At 41.3% G+C, this 19,783-nt stretch overlaps 1 long non-coding RNA gene across 1 annotated transcript; it reads right to left on the bottom strand.

Annotated features, from left to right (window-relative positions):
- Window positions 1–9,724: 9,724 nt before the first annotated feature.
- On the bottom strand, window positions 9,725–17,985 carry LOC116547959. Its single transcript, XR_004267248.1, has 2 exons — window positions 17,950–17,985; window positions 9,725–9,810 (listed from the first exon to the last, which is right to left on the bottom strand). It is a non-coding gene; the product is annotated as an uncharacterized LOC116547959 (long non-coding RNA).
- Window positions 17,986–19,783: the final 1,798 nt, after the last annotated feature.

Here is a 19,783-nt window from a genome sequence, read left to right as displayed (position 1 = left end):
GTAGCAAGGTATTAGAACAAGTTTGGAAATGTTCTCTCTATTCTAATTGTTGAAAAGAGCTTAAAAAAACATAGATGTTGATTCATTTTTACATGTTTGGAAGAATTTACTGATGAACCCATGTGGTCCTGCACCTTTTTTTTTTTTAATCTGTATTTAATATCTTTCCTTTTCACAGGTCTGTCCACATTTATTTTTCTTCCTGAGTCAGTTTTTGTATTTATTCTATACCGCACTATTCCATATACATTTCAGAATAGGCTTATCTGTGTCTTCACCAAACCTGACTGATATTTTGCTGGAATTACATTAAAACTATAGAGTAATTTGGGAAGAATTGATATCTTTACTGTGTTGAATCATATATGTTATAATTTGTCTACTATTTTTGTTTCCATTTCTCATTTAGAAATTTCGATTAAACATATATTAAATTACATTACATTGTTTCTCAGCTTGCTGAATATTTTTCCAGTCTTTTTTTCTCTCTGTGTGGTTTGGATACTATCCATGATGTCTTTAAGTTCAATAATCTTTACTTTTACAGTGTCTGGTCTCCTGTTTATCCCATCCAAATATCGTCATTATGTAAATCTCGGCCATGATTTCCTTCTCTGGAAGTTCAATTTGTTTTGCAATGTCTTCAATCTCTAATTCATATATTTAACCTTCCTTTTTCTCAAATGCAGAGATTATAGTTATAATAATGGTTTAAATATACCTTTTAGAGAAGTTTATCATATGCTTAATTTCTGGGTGTATATGTATACATTCTAATTTCTTCTAATTACGGCATACATTTTTCTGGATTTTTATGCTTAGTAACTATTACTGGATTACAGACACTATGAGTTTTACAATGTTGGGAGAAAGATATTTTTGTAGTACTGAAATTTCTTGGGCTTTGCTCTCCAGCACAGTTAGTTTACTTAAAAATGTTTGATCATTTGAGACATGCTTTTAAACTTTGTTAGATATGACCAGAGTAGCAAACTTTGTTAGATACGACCAGAGTAGCCAATCTGTTTCAGTCTGGCACTATCCCTTATAAATTCTAGCTACTTTCCCTTCCCTAAATTTCTATCTCCCAATCCTCAGGTCAAACAGACTGTCAGGAACTTCTCTTTAATTGGTAAATTGAGACAATTTTAGGGATTATTTAATTTCATTCTCTTGCCTAAGTGATTATTTTCCTACGTGATTCAATATCTTAAAACAATTTGTATATTTTGCCTTAAGTATTAATAGTTTCAGGCAGGAAATAATTTGGGTACTCATTGCAACAATTTTTCCTGGAAGCAGAGATCACTTGAAAAAGTCATATTGCAGTTGCAGATGAAGGCTCGTAGGAAGAACATCCCAGATATAAAAACCAATTAGTAAGAAGTTCATAGGTGGATATGGGGTTTTCATGTTTGAGGAAGAAAAAAAGAGATGTAAGACTGTTAAGCAATGGGTGAGAAGAGAATGAGATGAAAGGATACACAGAATATACCAAGAATATGCTGTGGAATGTGGGCCAGGGTACAATCAAAATTAGGTTGTTACTTTCCTATATGTAAACTGTACCATTTATTACTGTTCCGGAGAGATTGGATTACTCTTTTATGAATTTTCTGGTTTGTTACTTTTAAGAATATGCTATATTGATCTATCTGTAGTTTACTTCAGTAATATTTTATCTGTAACTATAAATGTACCATAAATTGTTTTTCATTCTGGTGGAAAATATAGAAATATAATTTTCAGAATTCCTATTTTCATACAGCACAAATTTCCAGCAGTATTATGAAAGAAGTATCTTGATATACTTTTCATGTATATAAAATACTTAATAGATAATTTTTCAAAATTTGACAATTTGACATATTTGCATGGAAATAGCAATTGCTATTAACTTGTGTCCCCTAGATTTATAGGTTGAAGCTGTAACAGCCAATGTAACTGTATTTGGAGATAAAAGCTTTAAGGAGGTAATTTAGGTTAAAGGGAATAATAAAGGTTGGTCCCATGATCTGGTCGGGCTGTGTCCTCATCAGAAGAGGAAGATACATCGGAAGCAGGTATGCACAGAGGAAGAGCCATGCTGGCCTACAGTGAGAGGGCACGCCCAGGAGAGCAACCTCAGGAGAAACCATAGTTATCAACACCTTGATTTTAGACTTCCAACCTCTGAAAATGTACGAAATGCGTTCAGGTTGGTTCAGCCACTCACTCTGTGGTATTGTGTTATGGCAGCCCTACATGATTAACACACAAATAACTAGTTGAGAAACTGAACACTTCTGAAAAATCTTTATAAAAGACCAAACATGATTAACCTTGATAGGAAAAAGACTGAATTATCTTTCTACTATCTTTATAGATAATAACACAAAATATTTGCAATATGAAAACAAAATCAAAAAACTAAGAAAAAGAGTATTATAGAGATGTATTAGGCAGCTGATTAAAAATGCTATTTTTCTAGGGTTTGCAATCCTTGCTAATTTTGCACAGCTTTTTAAAATGTGCAATTTTTCTTTTTGTCCTTGTTCTAAATGTTCACTCTTATATTTGAGTATGCATTTGTAATTTTGAATTAAATTCTTAAAGTAGACTCCTCAAATTAGGTAAAGCTCAGGTTATACATAATTTGAATCTAACTCTGGTTAAAAGTTCTGGCTATGAAGCCAGAGTGACCTGAATCCTCATACAACTTCAGCATTCATTGCCTGTGACTTGGGAAATATTTCGAAGGACTTAGGCGTTCTATAACAATACCTACTGCATGAGAGTGTTATGTGAATTAAATGGCATAGCTGAATATAAAATGCCTTGAAGAGTTCTCTTCTTACTCTTATTTGGTAGGCTTCAAAATATTGTACCCCAACAAAAGTGACACTCGACAATAAAAGTGTGGTGTTATAATATTTTGTTTATAGTCATATGTGACTTAATGTTAGAGATATAGTCTGAGAAATGTGTAGTTAGGTAATTTTGTCATTATGTGAACATCATAGAGTGTCCTTATACAAACCTAGATGTTACAACTTACTACACATCTGAACTATATGATAAGGCCTATTGCTCCTTGGCTACAAGCCTGTACAGCATGTGACTGTAATAGCTACTGTCATCAGTTATTATACATTGCTATTTATGTATCTAAACATAACTAAATGTTTTTTTAAAGGTACATTAAAAACAGTAGTGGCCGGGCGCGGTGGCTCAAGCCTGTAATCCCAGCACTTTAGGAGGCCGAGGCGGGTGGATCACGAGGTCAAGAGATCGAGACCATCCTGGTCAACATGGTGAAACCCTGTCTCTACTAAAAATACAAAAAATTAGCTGGGCATGGTGATGCATGCCTGTAATCCCAGTTACTCAGGAGGCTGAGGCAGGAGAATTGCCTGAACCCAGGATGCGGAGGTTGCGGTGAGCCGAGATAGCGCCATTGCACTCCAGCCTGGGTAACATGAGTGAAACTCCGTCTCAAAAAAAAACAAAAACAAAAACAAAAAAAAAAACAAAGAAAGAAAAAAAACAGCATGAAAGATAAAAAATGGCCAAGTGCAGTGGATCGTGCCTATCATCCCAATACTTTGGATCGTTAAGGTGGGAGGATCACCTGAGCACAGGAGTTTATGACCAGGCTAAGGAACAGTGAGATACTATCTCTAATAAAGCAAACAACACGCCTGTAATCCCAGCACTTTGGGAGGCCGAGGCGGGTGGATCACAAGTCAAGAGATAGATACCATCCTGGTCAACATGGTGAAACCCCGTCTCTACTAAAAATACAAAACATTAACTGGGCATGGTGGCGCGCGCCTGTAGTCCCAGCTACTCGGGAGGCTGAGGCAGGAGAATTGCCTGAACCCAGGAGGCGGAGGTTGCAGTGAGCCGAGATCGCGCCACTGCACTCCAGCCTGGGTAACAAGAGCGAAACTCCGTCTCAAAAAATAAAATAAAATAAAAAATAAAGCAAACAAAAGTTAGCCAGGTACGGTGGCATACAGCTGTGGTTTCAGCTACTCGGTGGACTGAGATGGGATGATCACTTAAGCCCAGGATTTTGAAGCTGTAGTTAGCCATGGTAATGCCATTGCACTCCAGCTTGGGTGACAGAGTAACACACGGTCTTGGGAAAATTTTTAAAAATTAAAATTAAAAATGATACATATGCCTGAACCTTTTGAGTCCTATAAAGAAAATTTGAATATCAATTATAATAGGTCAGCTACATTATAATCTTTGGGCCACTACTATACATGCACCCTGCTATTAGTCAAAATGTTATTATGCAGTGAGTGACTATATATGCATTTATGGTAAATAATATATTATAAAAGAAATGAACGGCCAGGCACAGTGGCTTACTCCTGTCATCCCAGCACTTTGGGAGGTCAACGTGGGCGAATCATGAGGTCAGGATTTTTGAGACCAGCCTGGTCAATATGGTGAAACCCTGTCTTTAAAAAAATAAAAAGAAAAAAAGAAAGAAAGAAAGAAAGAAATGAACAATAGACATTTACTAACATATTTTAATGAGCTTTTGATGTTCCTAGTAACGTTAGACTGCTGTGGTTTTAATGTATGTTTTTTCCCCCAATTTATATGTTGGAATTTAAGCTTCAAACTAATGATAAGAAGAGATGAGGTCCTTAGAAGGTGATTAGTTCCTGGGTGCTCCACACTCATAAGGGAATTAGAGCCCTTATAGAAAGGCTTGAGGGAACTAGCTAGATCCTTTCTTGCCCTTTTTTCCTTTCTGAATTCCTCCAGTGAGGACACAGAATTTGTCCCCTTCAGAGGATGCAGGAATACCCCACCATCTATAAAGCAGGGAGCAAGGCTTCACCAGATACTGAATCTGCTGGCCCTTTGATCTTGGACTTCCAGCCTTCAGAACTGTGAGAAACAGAGTTCTATTCTTTATGATTTACCCAGTCTGTGGTATTTATTTTGTTATAATATCAAGAATAAACTAAGACGGAAGCCCAGGGGAATTTTATTAAAAGGGAAAATATGAAGTCACTGGAATCCTAATGAAAAGGCACAAAGAAAAGGAAGCTACAAAACTGAAGAGTGAAAAGTATACAAACTGACTATACAATTTTGTTCTGGGTTTGCTCAGTGTGAAACAGAAATTAGGCCTATCGTCTCCACCAACCTCAGAAGATGAGAATACATGAGAAAATTCAATGAATGTATCCAATATTATGTAGAAATATTTAGGTCAAATTCTCTTTTTATAGGACCATAAAAAACTACAGATGATGCCTATGTCTGTGCATATTTGTTCAGTCTCTCATTTAAACAGAAAGTCAATTCGGATGCTTTTTTTCCATTTACGTAGAGACAGTTTGATCCACAGTTTAGGTTTCTAGGATTTAATGGCCAATCTACAGCAACGGTAGCCATGCAATTGCTGCACCAAGCCCTTTAATATGTCATTTTATTCACTTTCACCTTACTTCTGTTTAAGAAAATTTTCAGGTTCAAACATCTTGTTTAAACTTAGTATATATTTTTTTTAATTTCAATCTCTTTCACATTTCTGTCCACTTTAATTTTTTCCTCTTTCATGAGTTTGTTCTCAGTTGGCATCTTCTCTTTTATGCTAGGATTTATTTCTTTTAAAAAACATTTCAGACAAAATGAAAAGTATGAGAGGTATAATGAAAGTGGCATAAGAACGCCAAAGCTAGAGAAGATAATGGAAGGAGACATTTTAAAATTAAATGCAAACAGTGGCTCAGAGAGTACAAACAAAAGCAGGTGGAAAGAGGACACTCTCCAGGAACCAGAACGAGAAGTGATTCTAAAAGGTCAGCGCATGAAGCATACAGCCAGGTCAGCAAACATCCCTCTCTCCTCTGGCCAGAGAAGTAAATAGAAAATTCACAGGAGACTTGAACAGTAAAGGAACAGTAAATAAATTTGCTACTGGGAAATCAAAGAGACAAGATTTGCACCAAACGAGAGTTTTAAGTAAAAATCATATGAAGCCACCTGAGGCTAGAACCATTCAAATTTCTGAAGACATAAATATCTCAAAAGGTCTGAGATATTGTTGAAAAATTAAATTCTCTAACATAAAAGAGATAAGAGTTTAATTTCTTTTATTTGCTCTTTCCTAGCCGTGTGACCTACTAAAATTTATTCAACCTCTCTGAGCCTCGATTAACTATCAATCAATAACTGAACAACACATGTGAGGTCATCACATAGATTAAATATACAAAAATTGCTGAGAACAGTGTAACACATAAAATAAAACCTTCCCAAATTGTAGTTTGCTTCCTAAGAGACTGGATTACTAAATTGAGAGTCTGTTGTCATGGTCAATAAAACTGAAGAAAGTATGATCTGAGTGTAGTTCTGGATTGTTATTTAGAAAGTGTGCAAAATTGTAAATGATTCATTCTCATACAAAAGCAGCTTTCTTTGTTCTTAGATGACTCAGGCTCTCCACAGCCAAAAATGAATTAGAGAAATGAACAAGTTCTGGGTAAAATTCAAGTACACACTTCATTGGAGTTCTTCAGAATAAAGGTAAGATTGACCTGAACTCTTTTTTATTTTTTGTCTAAGATTCCTTGAAGATATTCAGTCAACTTTTCCTTTTCAGCTCCAATAGGCTACTGAAATAACGATGATGAATACAATGTACCAATTGCTTAGTTAGGACACTTAGGTCCTTAGATCTCATCAAACACTCATCATGAATCCTCCATCAAACCACAGGTGATACTAAATAGCAGCACTCCTATATAACAATTTTATTTTCTGTTCTCTCTTTTGTACGTTTGATATATAATAGAAAAAGAAAAAAAAACAGGAGTTCTTGGACTAGGTAATCGCAAATGGAACAATACGTTTTCGGATAAGTGAGAGCCATCTTTGCTGCACAGAATTTAGAGTTCTTCATACTGACATTCAGCATCAGCTAGAAAGCAGTGCTCTCTCCAGGTCAGGCTGTATGCACAAGAGCTGTCTGCAAAACCAGCATTAGCTAGTGGATGTATCAAGTAATTTACTTTTCACTAACTAAAGATTTATTAAACACTATTTAGCAACACTGTCCTAGGCCATGAAAGGATACAAAAATTATACATGTTGCAACCCTTAAAGGAATTATGGTATCTTTGCATCCATAAGGGAACCAGAAATGGAACAATGGAAAAGATTGGAAGTTAATAGTAAGTAGAATTGTGAGCAAAATGACAACAAAGAGGGAAAATCACGTATAGGAAATTTAGCATCTAAATTAGGCATAGAGACTGGGATAATCAATCTTAACTATGTATCACTGGGAAGGCTTGGTGAATTTCTGATTTAATAAGTAGTCTAGGTTGAAGCCCAACAATTTGTATGTTTGGCATTCACATGTGATGTAGCTGCTACAAAGGGAATTACAATTTGCAAAACATTACTAGAGCACTAGAAAGCCATTTGGAGATTAATTTCAGATCATTTCTGTATCTTAAAGACACTGAACATTCTGATGCCCATCATATACACCCACACACACGGGCAGATGCACACACACACACACACACACATACACACACACGAACACCCACACACAGCACAAAAACACCAGGAATATTTAGTTGGATTGTTAGGAGTTTCTTTCTCCTGTTAGAGATCCTCAGCTATTGCTTTTAGATGAAATACAGCTCTCAGGTTCAGATTCCTCTCCTCATTGTAAGGTTGTTTCTGTTAACCTGAGCGCATGATTTCACATATTAACATAAAAACAATTCAGGTATTTTGGGGAAAATATTATTTCTGTCTGCAGTTGCTCCTCCGATGTCCAATCATTCTGGTTCCCTGACTTGTGGCATTTCTAGATTATAATATAGCATTTAAATATATTTTTGAAAATATTATTACAAATATTAACTAAAATTACTAAAAATTACATATTTTTCTTTTTAAAATTGTAATTTTGCAACAATTACATAAGAACTCTGTATTATACAATACTTAGGAAAAAAAATCACCAATTAGATGCAACTATCATTTTTGTAGATTCTCCTAGAACACTGTCTCTCTCATTTTCCCTTTCTTCTATTCATATATATATATTATTTTTCAAAGAATAAAAGCAGGACTTGCATTTTGATCTGAAACTTGTTTTTATCATATAATAATATACTTTAAATCACCTTCATGTCAACAAAAATGTATCTAAAATATGAGATCACACAAAATTTTAAAAGGTAAGACTTTTCAACAATGTTTTTAATTTTTTCCATGATTAACTGGTTTTAGGTAATTGATTATATAATTAAAACTAGTTTTTTTTATATTGGGAATTTCTATTATTGTCTACATGCACTTTTTTGTCTGTAAGTATGGTTGAGTTATGATTGTGCTTTCTATTATTGAGTATATCTTATCTATTTTGCAGGTCCATCTTAGCATAAATTTGAAGGCAGAAAGCCACCTATCAATAAAGACATTTGTAAAACTGACTCCGTGAAAAAAAATGTAGCGTTCTTTGATTAAATGCCTGACATTTTCTGAAAGACCTTGAGAATTCTACTCATTTATGGAAAGATAATTTCCCAGTAATGAAACATAGGATTAAAAGTTGAATCAGAGAAAATTCAATAGCTAATTATAATCTGTGACAATTGGAGTCTCTTAACCAGTGAGATGACCTGTAACTAACAGGATTATTGCTAGGTGACAGGGAAAAGACATATTTTTAAAGAAGATTCAGGAAAAAATATTTATCAAATTTGATGGAAAATATAGAGATGTATTAATTCATTTATACACAGCATAATATTCCAATGTTATGTTCTTATTAATTAGGAGTTTTGGTGAGTCTTTGAAGAATTTAAGAAAGCTTTATAGAAGCTAGCTAATTTTATTTTGTTCATTTTTTGATAAATTTTAAAATGAAATAATAAGTCACAGGGATTTTTCTCACATGTAAATTTCTAAGTCAGACTCGGGATGAGAACATTTAAAACAGTCAGTGATGAGTCATCAACAAAGTCCATATTTAGTTGAAATGCACATTGGTCACCTGAGAGATGAGAATTCCCTCAACGATTATGCAATTACTGAACATGTCTTTAGTACGAGGCACTATGATGGTGGAGAATGAAAAGGTGAGCTAAAATATCATTGTAATTGCATATATATTTTAGTAGGGAATAAAAAAGACAATTGACCACTGCATAAATTGTTAAGGTAGCCCCAAAATAGAGGAAGTTGGAATTAGGCAATCTTCTAATCTTTATTTGTAGCATCAAGCTCTCTATTATACTTCATCTTGAGATTCCATGAAAAGTTTCTTTTTAAAAAAAAAAATTATGTTAAGTTCAAGAGTATAAGTGTAGGTTTGTTACATAAGTAAGCTTGTGTCATGGGGATTTGTGTATGGATTATTTCATCACCCACTAAATAAGCCTGGTGCCTATTAGTTGTTTTCTTGATCATCTCACTCATCCCAATGTCCACCTTCCAAAAGGCTCCAGTGTGTGTTTTTCCCCTCATGTGTCTATGCCTTCTCATCATTTAACACCCACTTATAAGTGAGAACATGCAGTATTTGGTTTTCTCTTCCTGCATTAGTTTGCTAAAGATAATGGCCTCCAACTCCATCCATGTTCCTGTGAAACACATGGGCTCATTATTTCTTACGGCTGCATAGAATTCTACGGTGTATAATGTTGTATTGGAGTGAGCATAGAAAGTCAAAACCAAGACAAAATTGTGCCAAATTGCAGGGTCTTTATTGCCCGTGGCCACGGAGGACTCATGTCTCTCCAACCCACGGCCCTGAAAGGAGAGTGTCAAGACCTTTTACAGCCGTAAAATTACCTTGGGGGTGAGGGTGAGGGGCTTCAGACATTCCGAGGGCTAGTGGATTCTGTAAATCACCTCCTGGGTGGAGATGAGGGTGAGGACCTCCGGACATTCCAGTGGATTCTGTAAATCACCTCCTGGGTGGAGATAAGAGTGAGGGGTTCTGGACATTCCGAGGGCTAGGGGACTTTTGACATTCCGATTGTTATTTAAGTGGTTCACAAAAGTCAAGATTAGTTCACACATTGTCTGGGTAGGGTGGAAATTACAGACCTTAATTACTGATTACAAGTCGCAGGGGCCAAGGTGGCATGGATTTGGACTGCTTGCCTGTCACATCAGGGTTACAGAAAGCAGTTTCAACAGAAAGCTGAAGTATGGTTGAGGTATGCAATTTTACGGCTTTTACCATGTCACATTCCCCCCTTGTTTTATTTACAGGAATTAAATCATCGATTCCTCCAACAGATTAGTATTGTTTGTTGGTTCTAAGGGCCCATATTGAGACCTTAGTACCATTAATTTTACGGAGTCTACCCTAGATTTTATGAACCTGAGCAGTTGGTTTAGGAAGCAGGGGCCAAACATGAGTCCCAGTAGGAGTAGGAAAGATGTTTCCCATGTCCCATCCACGCATATATACTCTGAGACCCCAGGTTCGCCCTGTTGTCCATCTACCATCTGGGGTAGTTACAGTCATCTTGAGTGGATTACAAGACCAAGTGTAGCATGGGGATGGGGGAGAGCCTTGGTTAAAAGAGATGAAGGAATCTATGTTATTGGTGTCCCATGATATAGTGGAGACAGTTTCACAGCCCCAGTGGGGGCAAAATAATTCATTTAAGTCTCCACAGTTCCATCTTTTTTGTGGAGTGGATCCTGGGCACAGATAGTTGTTGCTCTGCCCCTGAACTGCTGCACCCGGCTACACCTCCACTTTTTCTGAAATCTAGGTTGGGGCCCAGGAGGGCACAGAGGTCTAGGGAGAAGGTAATGGGGTTCTTTGGAATGTACTCCAGGGATAGATTGACTCGGGTGGATCTCTTCCTGGTTAAGGAACCAACATATCCTCCAGTGGAGCCCTCAGTGAGGACCCATTGATAGTAAGTGAGTTCTAAGGGGGGTTTGCTATAGGGATTTACAGCACAGATTAGGGTGGCGAGGGTGGTGACTGTGAAGAGTGCACAAGTCTTAGCTTTAGTGTGTCAGGGGAGGAGTGTTTGACCCTCCATTGTCCTTCCGGTGGGGCAGTCTTAACGTGGGTGTGATGAATCCAGGTCGTTAGTCCGTCCACCTTGAATGTGGTGGGTGTTGTCAGGATAACCGTGTAGGGTCCCTTCCAACAGGGGGTGAGGCAGGAGATGGCGAATCTTTTAACAAAGACAGAGTCTCTAGGCTGGAAGGGGTGTCTCGGCTGGTCTGCGAGGTCCCATGGGTGGGACAGGTGTCTTTAATGAGCTGGTGTATCTGGGATTGAACAGACTGGAGTGCCTGTAAGGACCTAAGGAGTGTATGGTTATGGACTTCAGCATGTACGGTATCTGAGGGTCTGGGAAGTAAGGGAGGGGGCCTGCCAAACATGACTTTAAAAGGGGAGAAATCTTTCTGATAGTGTGTGCATAGGACGCGGAGGACGAAAGGAAGCAGGCTGACCCAGTTTTCACGGGTTTCTCAGGGTTTCTTTTAAGGTCCGTTTCCTTCGTTCGACTTGCCCTGAACTCTGGGGACGACAGGCACAGTGTGATTTCCAGGATATACCCAGGGCCTTAGATAGGCCCTGAGAAATACGTGTAGTAAAGGCGGGCCCATTGTCCGACCCCAGTGTTAGAGGGAGGCCAAACCAGGAACAAGGCTCTGTAAAAGGTTTTTTTGTGACCACCAAAGTGGTCTCAGACCTAGTGGGGAAGGCTTAGACCTATCCAGAGAACGTATCTATAAACACCAGGAGGTATTTATAGCCATTTGCTGGGGTTTTGTTTCAGTGAAATCCACTTCCCAGTGCTCCCCAGGGCTAGCCCCTCTGAGTCTCACTCCTGCCTGGCTAGACCTGTTCCCTCCCGGATTTCCTCGGGCACAGACATCACACAGAGCGGTAATTTCCTCGATAAGTTCATGTAAGTGGGGAATGTAGTGTTTGGCTTTTAGCAGCTCAGTTAGCTTGGTCTGTCCTAAGTGAGTGGCCTGGTGTGTGTCCTTAACTAGGGCCCGTCCTAGAGCCTCGGGGACCACAATCCTTGTGTCCGGTAGAATCCACCATCCTGTGGAATCTTGTGTGCCCCCTTGTTCTTTAGGAAAGTTTTTTCATCAGGTGAGTACGTAGGGTTGGGGGGCAGGGATGGGGCCGGCAGAGTTACAAGAACAGTCAGAGGTTTTGCTGGTCCCGAGGCTGCCTGTCTGGCCTGTAGGTCAGCCGCCCTATTTCCCCTCGCCTCTGGTGAGTTTCCCTTCTGGTGTCCTTTGCAGTGTATTAATGCCACTGCCGTGGGCTTCCGTATAGCCTCTAGTAGGGCTAGGATTTCTTTTTTATTTCTGATGGTTTTCCCTCTGAGGTAAGTAGTCCTCTTTCTTTATAAACGGCTCCATGTGCATGAGCAGTAGCAAAGGCATACCGGCTTCCTGTAGATGTTAACAGTTTTTCCCTCCACCCAGTCTAAGGTCTTTGTCAGAGCTAAGAGTTCTGCCCTTTGGGCCGAGGTTCCATGTGGAAGAGCCTGGGCCCAGACAACCCGCTCTAGGGTGACTACGGCTGCCCTGGCATACCTGACTCCGTCGACCGTCCGTATCCAGTACCCCCTCTGGGTTCTGCAGGGGGACGTCGGTGAGGTCCGGTAGAGCTGCGTGGAGGACGTCCATGTCTGTTGGCAGTCGTGTGTGGGCTCCTCCGGCTCGCTGTCAGGTAGCAGCATGGCGGGGTTTGAAACTGTAGCCTTTAAAAACTTTATGCGGGGCTGGTTCAAAATTAACCCCTGATATTGAACTATGCGGGCATTTGACATCCGTTTTCCCAGAGCTCCACGGAGTAGTGACTCCACCGCGTGGGGCGCAGCTAAGTTTAACTCCTGCCCCAAGGTTAGTTTGTCCACCTCCTTGACTAACGGAGCTGTAGCTGCCACCGATCTCAGACGAGCTGGCCACCAGAGGCTATGGGATCAAGTCTTTTTGAAAGGCCGGTGACTGGCTGGGACCATGGTCCCAACGACTGGGTGAGCACCCCCTTAGCGACTCCCTGTTTTTCATGCATAAACAACCGGAAGGGTTTAGAGATGTCTGGCAAGGCCAAGGCTGGGGCTGTAGTCAGGGCAGTCTTGAGCTTGTCAAAAGCCCGTTGCTTTATCTCTGTCCAAGTCAAGGGCTGATTTCCTCCAGTGCAGGCATACAGGAGCTTGGCAATCTTGGCAAATCCCAAAATCCATAGCCTGTAGTACCCTACTGCCCCAAGGAATTCTTGAACTTGGCGTTTCATGGTGGAGATGGGTATTTGCAGCACTGCTTGGACTTGGCTGGGTGCCAGTTGCCCTTCTCTATGATATAGCCCAGATAAGTCACTTTCAGTTGGCAGAGTTGGGCCTTTTTAGTTGAGAACTGGTAACCCAATATCTGTAGAGTCTTTAATAATGACTGGGTGGTCTCTTTACAGGGCTTCTGGGTTTTTGTAGCCAAAAGTAAGTCATCCACATATTGGATAGGGTACAGTCAGGGAACTTAGCTTGGAAGGCGGCACACTCTTGGCCAAGTGCCTCATCAAACAGAGTAGGGGAGTTTTTGAACACCTGAGGCAGTCTTGTCCAAGTGAGTTGCCCGAGATCCCAGTATCGGGGTCAGTCCATTCAAAAGCAAATATGGGCTGGCTAACATGGGCCAGAGGGATGCAAAAGAATGCATCCTTGAGATGCAAGACAGTGTAATGGCAGTGTTCTGGGCACAAGAGACTTAGGAGGGTGTACGGATTTGGAACTGTAGGGTGGAGAGTTTCCACTCGTTTGTTTACCTCCCTTAAGTCCTGTATGGGCTGATAGTTCTTTGTGTCTGGTTTTAAGACAGGGAATAATGGGGTATTCCAGGGGGACTTACAAGTAGTAAGTATCCCTTCTTTTAGGAATCTGGTTATATGTGGAGCAATTCCCCGTCTGGCTTCCTGGCTCATGGGATATTGTCATGCCTGGACTGGAGTGGCTGTTGCCAGTAACTGAACCACGAGTGGGGTACGGTGACTTGCCAAGCCTGGGGAATTTGTCTCAGCCCACAAGCCGGGTACATTTTCTTGGAACTGGCAGAGGAGGTCTGATGTTGGTGGATTTGCCTCGAAGGATAAAGCTTCCTGCAAGAGTACTCATCTGACAGAGCACAGGTGATGAGGATTTGCCGAGGTGGCCCTGATGCCAAGGGAGGAGGAATTGAGAGGCAAGCCTGTCTCTCACAGAAAGAAATATTTTCTTGAAGTTTGTGAAGTAAGTCCCGTCCTAGGAGTGGGTACAGACACTCTGGAATGGCTAAGAAGGAGTGGTTGACGGTGCCATTCCCCAGATCAAGTCAGTTGGTCATCCAAGGGCTTGTCATGGTTTTTCCTGTGACCCCCTGGATAATTGTTTTTTACTGGATAGCGGTCCCAGAGGCTAAGTACTGAGTGGGCTACCCCGGTGTTGACTAAGAAGCTGATAGGTTTGTCCCCAACTCTTAAAGTGACCCTGGGCTCCTGGGGGCTTAGTAAATAAGAGCCCCAGCCCCATCAATCCTGACCTTCTAAATTGAGGATAGCCTTTGGTGGCTTTTCCTGAGTGATTGATTACTCGTCTTTTTCTCTTGGGGCACTCATTCTTTCTAATGTTTCTGTTCTTTGCAGTACACACATTGGTTTCTTCCTAACAGGGACCAGGGACCCCAGGGGCCCTTTTACAAGACCCCCTGCCCTGATGGAATGACTCTTGTCTAACCTTTCTTCTTTTTTGTATGGCTCCAGTAGTATCTCTGCTATAAAAACTTTCTGGGCAATTTCTAGCAATTGGGTTAAATTTATTTCCTGGAATCCCTCTAACTTCTGTAACTTTCTTTTCATATCTGGGGCTGACTGGGAAATGAAAGCCAGATTGATGGCCCACTGATTTTCTGGAGCCTCTGATCAACAGGAGTGTAGGTGTATCTTGTAGATGCTCAAGGAAGGCAGCCGGGACTCCTGCAGACCCTCAGTTACAGTCCCTACCTTGGAGAGGTTAGTGGGCTTGTGGGCTGCTCCCCTAATCCCTTCTAAAAGACACCGGTGAAATGTCTTCAGAGTCTGGTGACCCCCCAAGGTGTTGGGGTCCCATTGGGGTCAGGTAGAGGGAAAAACCGTTTTAATTTGGTCCTGTTTTTTTTTTTTTTTTCTTCTACTATTCCCCTCCCTGGACCTATGATGGCTTTCAGGGCTTCTTGTCTAATTTTGCCTCTTTCCTCTGTGGTGAACAGAATCAGCAATAATTGTTGGCAGTCATCCCAAGAGGGGCGATGAGTCTGCAGTACAGATTCTAAGAGCCTTGTCAAAGCCTGGGGCTTCTCAGAGAAGGGGGATGTTGAGCTTTCTGACAGAACTTACTCCATTGTAAAACCCTGCCACTGCCTTAAGTTCCCCAGCCTCCCAGCACGACCCCCTCCTGGGGAACTTTCCATCTCAGCAGGTTTCTAACCACCCCCTCGCCATCTTAGCAGTTCCCCAGCAGGACCCCCTCCCGGGAACTATTAAACTCAACAGTTCCCCAGCACCTCCCCTACTGCACAGCCCCTCACACTGGATGCATCTGCCAGCTTACAGGCCATAAAAATCCCCTTTGCCCCACCACGGGTGCTGCGTGCCAATTTTGGGTGCAGCCCGGCAGCTTTTCCCTTGCTCTTAATAAAGCTTGTTCCAGCACTTGGTGTTTCAGCCATCTCTATAATTTCTATCACCTTCCAGTTATACAAGTCACTTGAAGAGAAGGGGATGTGAACAAAGAATGGACGACCCCAATTGTCTTCTCCTGTTGGGGGCACCTCTCGGAGAGGAAGGACCACTGGTGGGTGTGGAGCCCCGCTGCGGGTGTGTAGGGGGGACAAAGTTTGGTTACTGGTACTGCCCAGGGGGGTGCTGAGGCCCTGGTTCAGAGGGTCTTGGGTAGGGTGGAGGTAATTCCTGATACTCTGCTGGGGTGGGGAGAATGGCTGGCCCAGAATGGGCTTTCTTTGGGCTGGCTAACATGACCTGAAGTCTAGCCTGTTTTATGCAGCATTTTAGCCATGGAGGGGGTTGTTGGACTAAATCCAGCCATTGGTTAATGTATGGAAACTGGTCACAGTGTCCAGGAGTTCATGCGACCATTTTCCATATAGCCTGGGTCATTTTTTTGAGTCATAAATCCCAGTGTCAGGCCAACCAATTCCAAAAGATGGCCATTCTAGTTTACATAAAGAGCAGAGTTCTCCAGGGGTTAATTTTACCCCATATTGTCCTGAAAGCCTAACCTTAAATTTGGCCATCATGTATTGGAGTGGGGAAGGCCTGGAGCTAGGTGACCCCATTTAGTTTTTTCTTCAGCTTTTGAATTTCCCACAGGAGATTTTACTAATTTAAGACTGGCTTCACTGAGGATTTGAACCAACAACCTTTCATTTGCAGGCCTCATACCTGAACTACTGAGCTGACAGGTCACTTGCACTACAAAGAGTTAGGAAGTTTTTTTTTTTTTTTTTTTTTTTTTTTTTTTTTTTTTTTTTTTTTTTGCCATATTTTGGATGCAAATACTGCACCCTGAGGCAGTGTGGCCTGCCTGAAAGCCAGGCGGGGCTGGAAGCCAGCAGAGAAAGAAAAAAAAATGCTTTTTGTGTCAGTTTAAAACTGAGCTCTCAGCCACTGGGCCAGCTGCAAGTTCCCTGCCCCTGCAGCTTTTGATCACCTTGACACAGGAACTCTAAAAAGGATTAAATTCATCTCTCCCTATTTCTCTCTCTTCTTGCTGTCTCTCTCTCTCTTTTTTCTTTTCTCTTTGTCTCTGTCTCCTCGCTCTCTCTTTTCTCTGTCTTCTCTCTGCACTTCCCTTCCCCTACTTCCTTGTCCTCTCCCCTCTTTCCCTCCCTATCTCTGTTTCGTTTGACAGAAGAGACAATTACTCCTTTTTTACTCTAAACAGGCAAAGAGGGCTGGTAGCTTCTTATTTAAAGTTTGATTCCCTAAGACAGAGAAAAATACTACACTCAAGTCTTTGGGGGCAGAATTTTCTCACAGACATGAAAAAAGGAAGAATGAGGCCTCAATGATAGGATAAGAAGAAGAGGAAAGAGAACAGAATTATTTTCAGGGGTGTAAACTCAAAGTTCCTTGAAGTCAGTTGTCACTTAGCCAATGGAAAATATTATCCACTTCAGGAGTAACAGGTCTAAACCACTATATATCAGCCAACAGGGGTCTAACAAAACTGGTGAATCTACAATAAAGACAGAACCACGTATAGGATTGACAGACAAAGGATGGGTGTCCCCCAGATGGGAGACCAGTCTGATGCCTGTCCGGCCACGTCCCCGGAGGGATGTTTCAGAACCTCGGGTGAAGGCCCACACAAGCCCTGTAGCCTTCCAGCTTTGGGACTACATATATACATACTCACTCTCTGACTCACACCGAGGTTATGGAAAACAACCGAAAACTAAATTACCCGAGCCTCCAGTGTGGTAACCTGAGCCTTCAGTGACATCTCACAGTAGGCTTGCCTGGTCAGAGTTGCAAAGACCACATCTGATCCCCCCACTCAGGCCCCCCGATGGACCGGTCCCCAGACCCTGACTTACCTCTGAAGGTTCCTGGGACCCTGAGGAATTTCAGGTGAATCTTGGCTGGGTAGTCACCCATCCTCCACAGGGCCAGAACTCTGGGGCCCTGGAATATCTCAGGGGGTGCTTCTCCTAGAGGTCCCAGAAGTGGGAGCGGCCACCCGGGCAAGAATCTGAGACAGCTTTTGTCTGGTGATATATGAAGATAAATCTCAGTGGGACCTCCAAAATGTTGCAGGAGCGAGCATAGAAAGTCAACACCAAGACAAAAGTATATCAAATTGCAGGGTCTTTATTGCTGGCAGCCATGGAAGACTAGCATCTCTCCAACCCATGGCCCCAAAAGGAGGGTGTCAAGACCTTTTATGGCTGTAAACCACCTCAGGGGTGAGGGTGAGGGTGAGGGGCTTCAGACATTCTGAGGGCGAGGGGATTCTGTCAATCATCTCCTTGGTGGAGATGAGGGTTAGAAGTTCTGGACATTCCAAGGACTGGAGGACTTTTCACATTCCGATTGTTACTTAAGTGGTTCACAAAAGTCAAGATTAGTTTACACATTGTCTGGGTAGGGTGGAAATTACAGATCTTAATTACTTTTTACAAGTAGCAGGGGCCAAGATGGCGTGGGTTTGGACTGCTTGCCTGTCGCATTTGGTGTTACAGAGAGCAGTTTCAACAGAAAGTCGAGGTATAGTTGAGGTATGCAGTTTTATGGGGCTTTTACCATGTCACATAGTACTGTCTTAAACAGTGTGAGGGTTAATATTGAGTGTCAACTTGAATGGACTGAAGGATGTGTTCCTGGGTGTGTCTGTGAGAGAAATGCTAAAGGAGATTAACATTTGAGTCAGTGGACTAGGAAAGACAGATGTATTTTCAATCTGGGTGGGCACCACCTAATCAGCTGACAGTGTAGCTAGGACGAATGCAGGCAAAGGAACACGGAAAGACTAGACTGGTTAAATCTTCTAGTCTCCATCTTTTTCCAGTGCTGGATGCTTCTTGCCCTCAAACATCATACTCCAAGTTCTTAAGCTTTTAGACCCTTGGACCTATACCAGTGGTGAGCAAGGGGCTCCTGGGCCTTTGTCCACAGACAGAAGGCTACACTATCAGCTTCCCTACTTTTGAGGTTTGGGGATTCAGACTGGCTTTCTTGCTCCTTAGCTTGCAGATGGCCTGTTGTGGGACTTTGTGAGGGTCTGAGTCAATTCTCCTTAATGAACTCCTGTTCACATAAACATCCATCCTATTAGTCCTGTCTCTAGAGAACCCTGACTAAAATATCCAGTCTGTCATTGATGAGCATTTAAGTTGAGTCCTTGTCTTTGATATTGAGAATTGTGCTGCAATTATCATACGTGTGCTTGTGTCTTTATAATAGAATGATTTATTTTTCATCGAGTATATATCTAGTCATGATATTACTGAGTAAAATGATATTTCTGTCTTGAGGTCTTTAAGGAATCACCCTACTGTCTTCCACAATGGCTGAATTAATTTACACTTCCACCAACAGTGTATAATCATTCCTTTTTCTCCACAACCTAGCCAGCATCTCTTATTTTTTGACTTTTTATTAATAGCCATTTTGACTTGTGTTAGATGGTATCTCATTGCAATTTTGATTTGCATTTATCTAACGATCAGTGTTGTAGAGCTTTTCTTCATATATTTTTTGGCTATGTGTACATATTCCTTTTCTTTTTAAATTTAACTTTATGTTAAGTTCCAGGATTCATGTGCAGGATGTGCAGGTATGTTACATAGGTAAGAATGGGCCATGGTGGTTTGCTGCACCTATCAACCCATCACCTAGGTATTAATCCCTGCATGCATTAGCTATTTATCCTGATGCTAATCCTCTCCTTGACCTCCTGAGAGTCCCTGTTGTGTGTTGTTCCCCTCCCTGTATCCATGTGCTCTTATAGTTCAGATCCCACTTATGAGTGAGAACATGTGGTGTTTGGTTTTTTGTTCCTGTGTTCATTCACTATGGATAATGACTTCCCGCTCCATTCATGTCCTTGCAAGAGACATGATCTTATTCCTCTTCATGGCTGCATAGTATTCTATGGTGTATATGTATCACATTTTCTGTATCCAGTCTATTATTGATGGGCATTTGGGTTGATTCTGTCTCTGCTATTGCGAATAGTGCTGCAATAAACATACTTGTGCATGTAACTTTAAA

This window comes from Sapajus apella, unplaced genomic scaffold, assembly GCF_009761245.1.
Source record: "Sapajus apella isolate SASKATOON/1434 unplaced genomic scaffold, GSC_monkey_1.0 scaffold5, whole genome shotgun sequence".
NCBI classification, from domain to species: domain Eukaryota; kingdom Metazoa; phylum Chordata; class Mammalia; order Primates; family Cebidae; genus Sapajus; species Sapajus apella.
Note: the sequence above shows the minus strand (reverse complement) of the source record. Positions and strands in the feature narration are given on the sequence as shown.